At 45.9% G+C, this 7,140-nt stretch overlaps 1 protein-coding gene across 1 annotated transcript in view; it reads left to right on the top strand.

The window, feature by feature from the left end:
• Positions 1-120: 120 nt before the first annotated feature.
• LOC122561644 (intestinal mucin-like protein) overlaps positions 121-7,140 on the top strand; it is a 41,819-nt gene continuing 34,799 nt past the window's right edge. Inside the window, exons 1-2 of the mRNA XM_043713597.1 lie at positions 121-145; positions 5,767-6,005. The gene's annotated coding sequence lies outside the window, so the exon portion shown is untranslated. The remainder of the gene's footprint in view (positions 146-5,766; positions 6,006-7,140) is intronic.

Genomic DNA, 7,140 nt, shown 5'->3' with positions numbered 1-7,140 from the left:
CCAACCTCTACACCAACCACCATACCAACAACAACTCCAATCACCACACCAACCACCACACCAACAACAACTCCAACCTCTACACCAACCACAACAACCACACTAACCACCACTCCAACCACTACACCAACCACCACACCAACAACAACAATAACTTCAACAACTCCAACCACAACAGCCACACCAACCACCACACCAACAACAACCTCAACCACCACACCAACCACAACCACCATACCAACCACCACACCAATCACAACCACCACACCAACCACAACCACCACACCAACGACAACAACTCCAACCACCACACCAACTACCACACCAACAACAACTTCAACCACCACGCCAACAACTCCAACAACATGTAAGTATTGAGCAATGGGCAGTGAATTGGTGATGGCGGCAGTGGTGGATAGGGTTAGGGAGTGTACAGCTATGAAGGGTTGGAGCCTGGGTTGATAACAATATAGACCTTTCTTCATGAACTTTCTGCCTCCTATTTTCTGTGCAAAAATAATATCAAATGTACCTTGACTGGCTTTCTTCTGCTCCATTGCAAATGGAAAAAATTGAATCATGGTTAGCTATCACTTCAACAGTTTTCAATCTAAAATAATATTTGAGCTCTCTTTTCCATATTGAATAGACCTACAACTTGAAACAGACATGCTATTTGGCACTAGCTATTTGGTTGGCTTGGAGAGGGTAGCAAGATTTCAAGCCCAAGTTTGAGGTCATAATTGTCCTATTAAAGGCCAATGTTATTCCAGCAATAATGGGATAGCGATTTCAAAGGATCGCTCGTCATGCTCATGATGGTAAAATAAAATTTGGAGATTGTAATTTATCAACCAATAATATGTGAAAGAGCACCGGAAAATGGTGGACAGGAGCACATTAGGAATATGCATAGCGCCAGGCAATGCACTACATAGAGGACTTGTAGATCCTGTCCAGATATCCCATGAGAAGAGAGTCATAGAGATCTACAGCACAGAAAAAAGGCTCTTCTGCCCATCGGATCTATGCCAGTCCAAAACAGCCATGTAACTATTCTAATTCCATTTCCCAGCACTTGGCACATAGTATTGTAAGGAGGACTGCAGATGCTATTGATCAGAGTCGAGAATGTGGCACTGGAAAAGCACAACAGATCAGACAGTATCCAAGGAGCAGGAGAATTGATGTTTCAGGCAAAAGCCCTTCTTCAAGATTCTCCTGCTCCTCGGATGCTGCCTGACCTGCTGTGCTTTTCCAGCGCCACATTCTCAACATAGTCTTGTATGTCTTGGCATTCTAGTGCACGTTTACACATTCCTGAAATGTTATGGGGATTTCTGCCTCTACCACCCTTGCAGGCAGTGAGTTTCAGATTCATGCCATGGTTGGAATGAAAAAGGGTTTTCTCAAATCTCTTCTAAACCTTCACCCCCTGACCTTAATACTAAGCCCCCTGGTCATTGTCCCCCAACAACAGGATTGCTTTTTCCTGTCTAATCTATCTATGGCCATTATAGTTTTCTACATCTCAATCTTCTCTGTTCTCAAGAAAACAACCCTTCTGTCCAACCTTTCTTCATAACTGAAACTTTACAGCCCAGGCAACATCCTGGTAAATCTCCTCTGCACCCTAAGCAGTGCAATCACATACCTCCTGTAATATGGATTCCGGAACTGCACATAATATGCTAGCTGGGGCCTAACCAATATAGTTCCAGGTTAACCACCATACCTTTACACTCCGTGTCTTGACCAATAATTATACCAAATGCATTTGGAACACTTTATTCACTGTCCTGATACCTTAGGGAATGGTGAACATGCACACCAAGTGATCCTAGCTACTTCCCAGGGTCCTACTGATTAACATGTATTCCTTATTTGTTCTGCCCAAATGCATCACCTTACATGTTTCCAAATGATGGTACATTTAGAGAATCAAACATATTATGTTGCCAATGTTGAAGAGTTTGAGTTATAGGGAGAGGCTGAATCAGCTGGAGCTGTTTTCCCTGGAGCGTCGGAGGCAGAGGGGTGATCTGATAGAGGTTTATAAAATCATGAGGGACATGTTTAAGTTCAGTAGACAAGGTCTTTTCCCTGGTGTGGGGGAGTCCAGAGCCAGAAGGCATAGATTTAGGGTGAGAGGGGAAAAATTTAAAAGGGAGCTAGGGGGTACTTTTTAATGTAGAGAGTGTACGTATATGGAATGAGCTGCCAGAGGAAGTGGTGGAGGCTGGTATAATTACAACATTTAAAAGGCATCTGGATGTGTATATGAATAGGAAGGGTTTAGAGGGATATGGGCCAAGTGCTGGCAAATGAGACTAGATTAAGTTAGGATATCTGGTAAGCATGGACAAGTTGGACTGAGAGGTCTGTTTCTGTGCTGTACATCTCTATGACTCCATATCAGGTACACTATTAAAATTATTGTGTTTGGATGTCAAGTTTAAAGAAGGAATTGTTATATTGAGCAATAGAACTCCATTATTATATTCTAAATAAAAAATCTGAGCTGCATTTGGACAATAATGATAATAATCAGGCTAAATGATTAACTTCAGTAATTAGCTTTAAAATTTCATAACCATTTTTGAAGACATGTTAAAGACTGAAAGAACTGCAGATGCTGTAAATCAGAAACAAAAACAGAAGTTGCTGAAAAAGCTCAGCAGGTCAGGCAGCATCTGTGAAGAGAAATCAAGGTAAACATTTTGGATCAAATGACCCTTCCTCAGAACCATCCCCTCCCCCAACTCCACCTCCTGTCAGTATTCATCAGCCCTCCTAACTTTCCACTCTTCAATGCTGAACATTTTGTACTCAGCAAGGATCTCAGCTTTATCCTTCTGCATCCTCACTTTAATAAATTTCAGGTCTGACATGACAATAAGAGCTTCTTCTATCGTCCTCACGTCCAGGTGCATTTCTTTGGACAAGAGTCCTCTCCCTGCCCAATAGACGCCTTCACGCACCTTCAACATTCTCCCTTCACCTGGACCCCTCCTCTGGCCTTTTCCCTGCACTTGGTCTGTTCATTGAGGATTGTCAACGTGATATTAGTCAACTCAGTTTCTCTGCCCCCTCACCCCAATCCAACCTATCTCCCTCCAAACTGACTGCACTCCGTGTGCTTAGATCCAATCCTGACTTTGTTATTCTGTTTGCTGAGTAGGATAGTGCTCTTGTCATATGGTAAATAGATTTGTACATTGCAGAGGTTGAGTGCCAGCTCTCAGATACTTCCTCCTATCTCCCCCGAACCATGATCCCATCATTCAACATCAGGGCATTGTATCAATTACAGTCATCTGGCGTTTCACACCTCACTACCTCCCAGCTGATAGTACCCAGTCCTGCACAGCTTATTTCTACCCCTGTTTGGAGACATGTTGTTGACAATGACACACAAAATTAAGTATATTGTTGATTTGGAGGTGCTGGTGTTGGATTGGGGTAGACAAAGTTAAAAATCACACAACAACAGATTATAGTTCAACAGGTTTATTTGGAAGCACTAGCTTTCGAAGCACCTGATTAAAAAGCAGCACTTCGAAAGCTAGTGCCTCCAAATAAATCTGTTGGACTATAACCTGGTATATTGTTGATGTGATCATTCGGTTAACAAGTCATCATTTTCAGGATGTACAACTACAACCAACCCATTTATGTTAGTGAATTATCTTGAACATAGTGCTATCAGATCAGTACAAGTGAAGGAATTAATTTTAACAGTGTAAAGCTTTGCTTCAAAGGGGAGAGATATTCAGAGTTTTATTATTGAAATTGCATTAGTTTGTACACTGATAAGTTTGTACACAAAATAGAACCTAGGCTGCCACCTCTTTGTAGGAAGAGCGAGCTCTGCACTAAACAGACATGCTATCTTTCAAACATGGTATTAAATCAAAACCCACTCAATGCCTCAAGGGGAGTGTAAAAGATTTTAATGAACTATTCAAAGAGAGCAGAGAGTTTTTTTTTTAAACATCTTGACCAACATTAATGCCCCACCACTCATTTCCCAATAATTAAAATAGACTAACTAGCTATTTATTTTATCTCTGTGGATCTTATGGTGTCAATTGTGATGGTTTCTTTCTTAGACTACAGGGATGATTACATTTGAAAAATAACTTCATTTCTTGTAATGCATCGTGGGATGACTTAAGGTCCTTAAAAACACAATAAAATGTAATTCCATCTCCTTCTACTTATAAACATTTATGTATGCTGATACATTCTCTCTTTATTTCGCAGTGGAGCCTTGTCAAGGTTATTGGTCAGAATGGAAAAATATGAATACACCAAATATATCCCGCAGAGGAGACCAAGAATCACCAGAGAACCTATGTCGTTCTAATGAATCATTTGACAATATTCAGTGTGAACGTGTTAATGCCTCTGGCTCTTCAACAACAGCTGACAATGTAACATGTAATCTGCAAGGACTGAAGTGCACCCCACCACTTTCTGAAAATGGTTTCATGTGTCATGACTACAGAATTCGAGTATGTTGTATAATCACCAGCTCTTCAACAACTACTCCCACCACCACTTCTACAATCACCTCGACAACCACCTCGACAACCACCTCGACAACCACCCCGACAACCACCCCGACAACCACCCCGACAACCACCCCGACAACCACCCCGACAACCACCCCGACAACCACCCCGACAACCACCCCGACAACCACCCCGACAACCACCCCGACAACCACCCCGACAACCACCCCGACAACCACCCCGACAACCACCCCGACAACCACCCCGACAACCACCCCGACAACCACCCCGACAACCACCCCGACAACCACCCCGACAACCACCCCGACAACCACCCCGACAACCACCCCGACAACCACCCCGACAACCACCCCGACAACCACCCCGACAACCACCCCGACAACCACCCCGACAACCACCCCGACAACCACCCCGACAACCACCCCGACAACCACCCCGACAACCACCCCGACAACCACCCCGACAACCACCCCGACAACCACCCCGACAACCACCCCGACAACCACCCCGACAACCACCCCGACAACCACCCCGACAACCACCCCGACAACCACCCCGACAACCACCCCGACAACCACCCCGACAACCACCCCGACAACCACCCCGACAACCACCCCGACAACCACCCCGACAACCACCCCGACAACCACCCCGACAACCACCCCGACAACCACCCCGACAACCACCCCGACAACCACCCCGACAACCACCCCGACAACCACCCCGACAACCACCCCGACAACCACCCCGACAACCACCCCGACAACCACCCCGACAACCACCCCGACAACCACCCCGACAACCACCCCGACAACCACCCCGACAACCACCCCGACAACCACCCCGACAACCACCCCGACAACCACCCCGACAACCACCCCGACAACCACCCCGACAACCACCCCGACAACCACCCCGACAACCACCCCGACAACCACCCCGACAACCACCCCGACAACCACCCCGACAACCACCCCGACAACCACCCCGACAACCACCCCGACAACCACCCCGACAACCACCCCGACAACCACCCCGACAACCACCCCGACAACCACCCCGACAACCACCCCGACAACCACCCCGACAACCACCCCGACAACCACCCCGACAACCACCCCGACAACCACCCCGACAACCACCCCGACAACCACCCCGACAACCACCCCGACAACCACCCCGACAACCACCCCGACAACCACCCCGACAACCACCCCGACAACCACCCCTACACCAACAACCACCCCGACAATCACCCCGACAACTACACCAACAACCACCTCTACGACCACCTCAGCAACTACACCGACAACCACCTTAACGACCAGCCGGACGATCACCCCAACGACAACCCCGACAACCACCCCGACGACCCCTCCAACGACCACCTCTACAACCACAGTGACAACGACCTTAACAACTAGCTCCACAACTACATGTCCTTGCAACATTAACGAAACTAAACAGGTAAGATTTTGCTCGACAATGCACGTGATAATTTAGAATGCATAATGTTCTGCACAAATGAACTTTACAATTTTGATTCATGAATAGGTAGATAGGGTAAAAGAGAATCAAAAGAGATTCTGTAAGTACATGAAAGAGTAACTAGGGAGAGAATAGGGCCTCTTGAAGCTCAACAAGGTCATCTATATGCGGCACCATAAGAGATGGGTAAGGTCCTAAGTGAATATTTCTCATCAGTACTTACATTGAGAAAGGCATGGATGCTAGGGAACTTGGGGAGAGAGTCTACATTACAGAAGAGGACTGCTGAAGTCTTAAAACACATTAAGGTAGATACGTCCCTTGGATCTGTGTGAACATAATTGCCATTCTCGACCCTTTTGTATGCTCCCTCTCTCCCATTAAATCTATGCCCTTTAGTTTTCGACTCCCCCACTGTGGGGAAAAGCTGCTGGCCATCTACATTATCTATACTTGTCATGATTTTATTGACCTCTATAAAAACAGGGGAAAATGTGAGAGAGAAAGATAGAGAGAGAGAGAGAGGCTTCCACTTCTTCAAATATCCATTCCCTTTTCTTTGCATTCTGCTGCTTTGCAAATGACTATTGATATAGCTCATTAAATTAAAACAGAACTGCACAGCCACTGGGATGTTCTGCGCACACAGGTTGACTTGCTAATTCATTGCTTCTGTTTTCAGAAGCTGGTGCCATGCACAGACTTCAGAGGGTCATACAAGACAAAAGTAATTAGAGGGAACATTGACTTCATTCGGTTACACCTCTCTGCATTAGGACATTTTCTTCACCCTTTGAACGATAAACCTGAGTTTAGTCCAAATATTTACTGTCCACTTGCACAATACAAAGGTTCCAGGATGTGCTTGTGCATTCAATATACTATTATGATGGAATCCTAGATCAGGTGTACCCGAGAACTCTGTGGGAAGCTAGAGAAGTGATTGCTCGGCCTCTTGCTGAGATATTTATATCATCGATAGTCACAGGTGAGGTGCTGGAAGACTGGAGGTTGGCTAACGTGGTGTCACTGTTTAAGAAGGGCGATAAAGACAAGCCAGGGAACTATAGACCAGTGAGCCTGACAGCAGTGGTGGGCAAGTTGTTGGAGGAAT

The sequence above is a fragment of the Chiloscyllium plagiosum genome, chromosome 23 (assembly GCF_004010195.1).
Source record: "Chiloscyllium plagiosum isolate BGI_BamShark_2017 chromosome 23, ASM401019v2, whole genome shotgun sequence".
In the NCBI taxonomy this organism is placed as follows: Eukaryota; Metazoa; Chordata; class Chondrichthyes; order Orectolobiformes; family Hemiscylliidae; genus Chiloscyllium; species Chiloscyllium plagiosum.
Note: the sequence above shows the minus strand (reverse complement) of the source record. Positions and strands in the feature narration are given on the sequence as shown.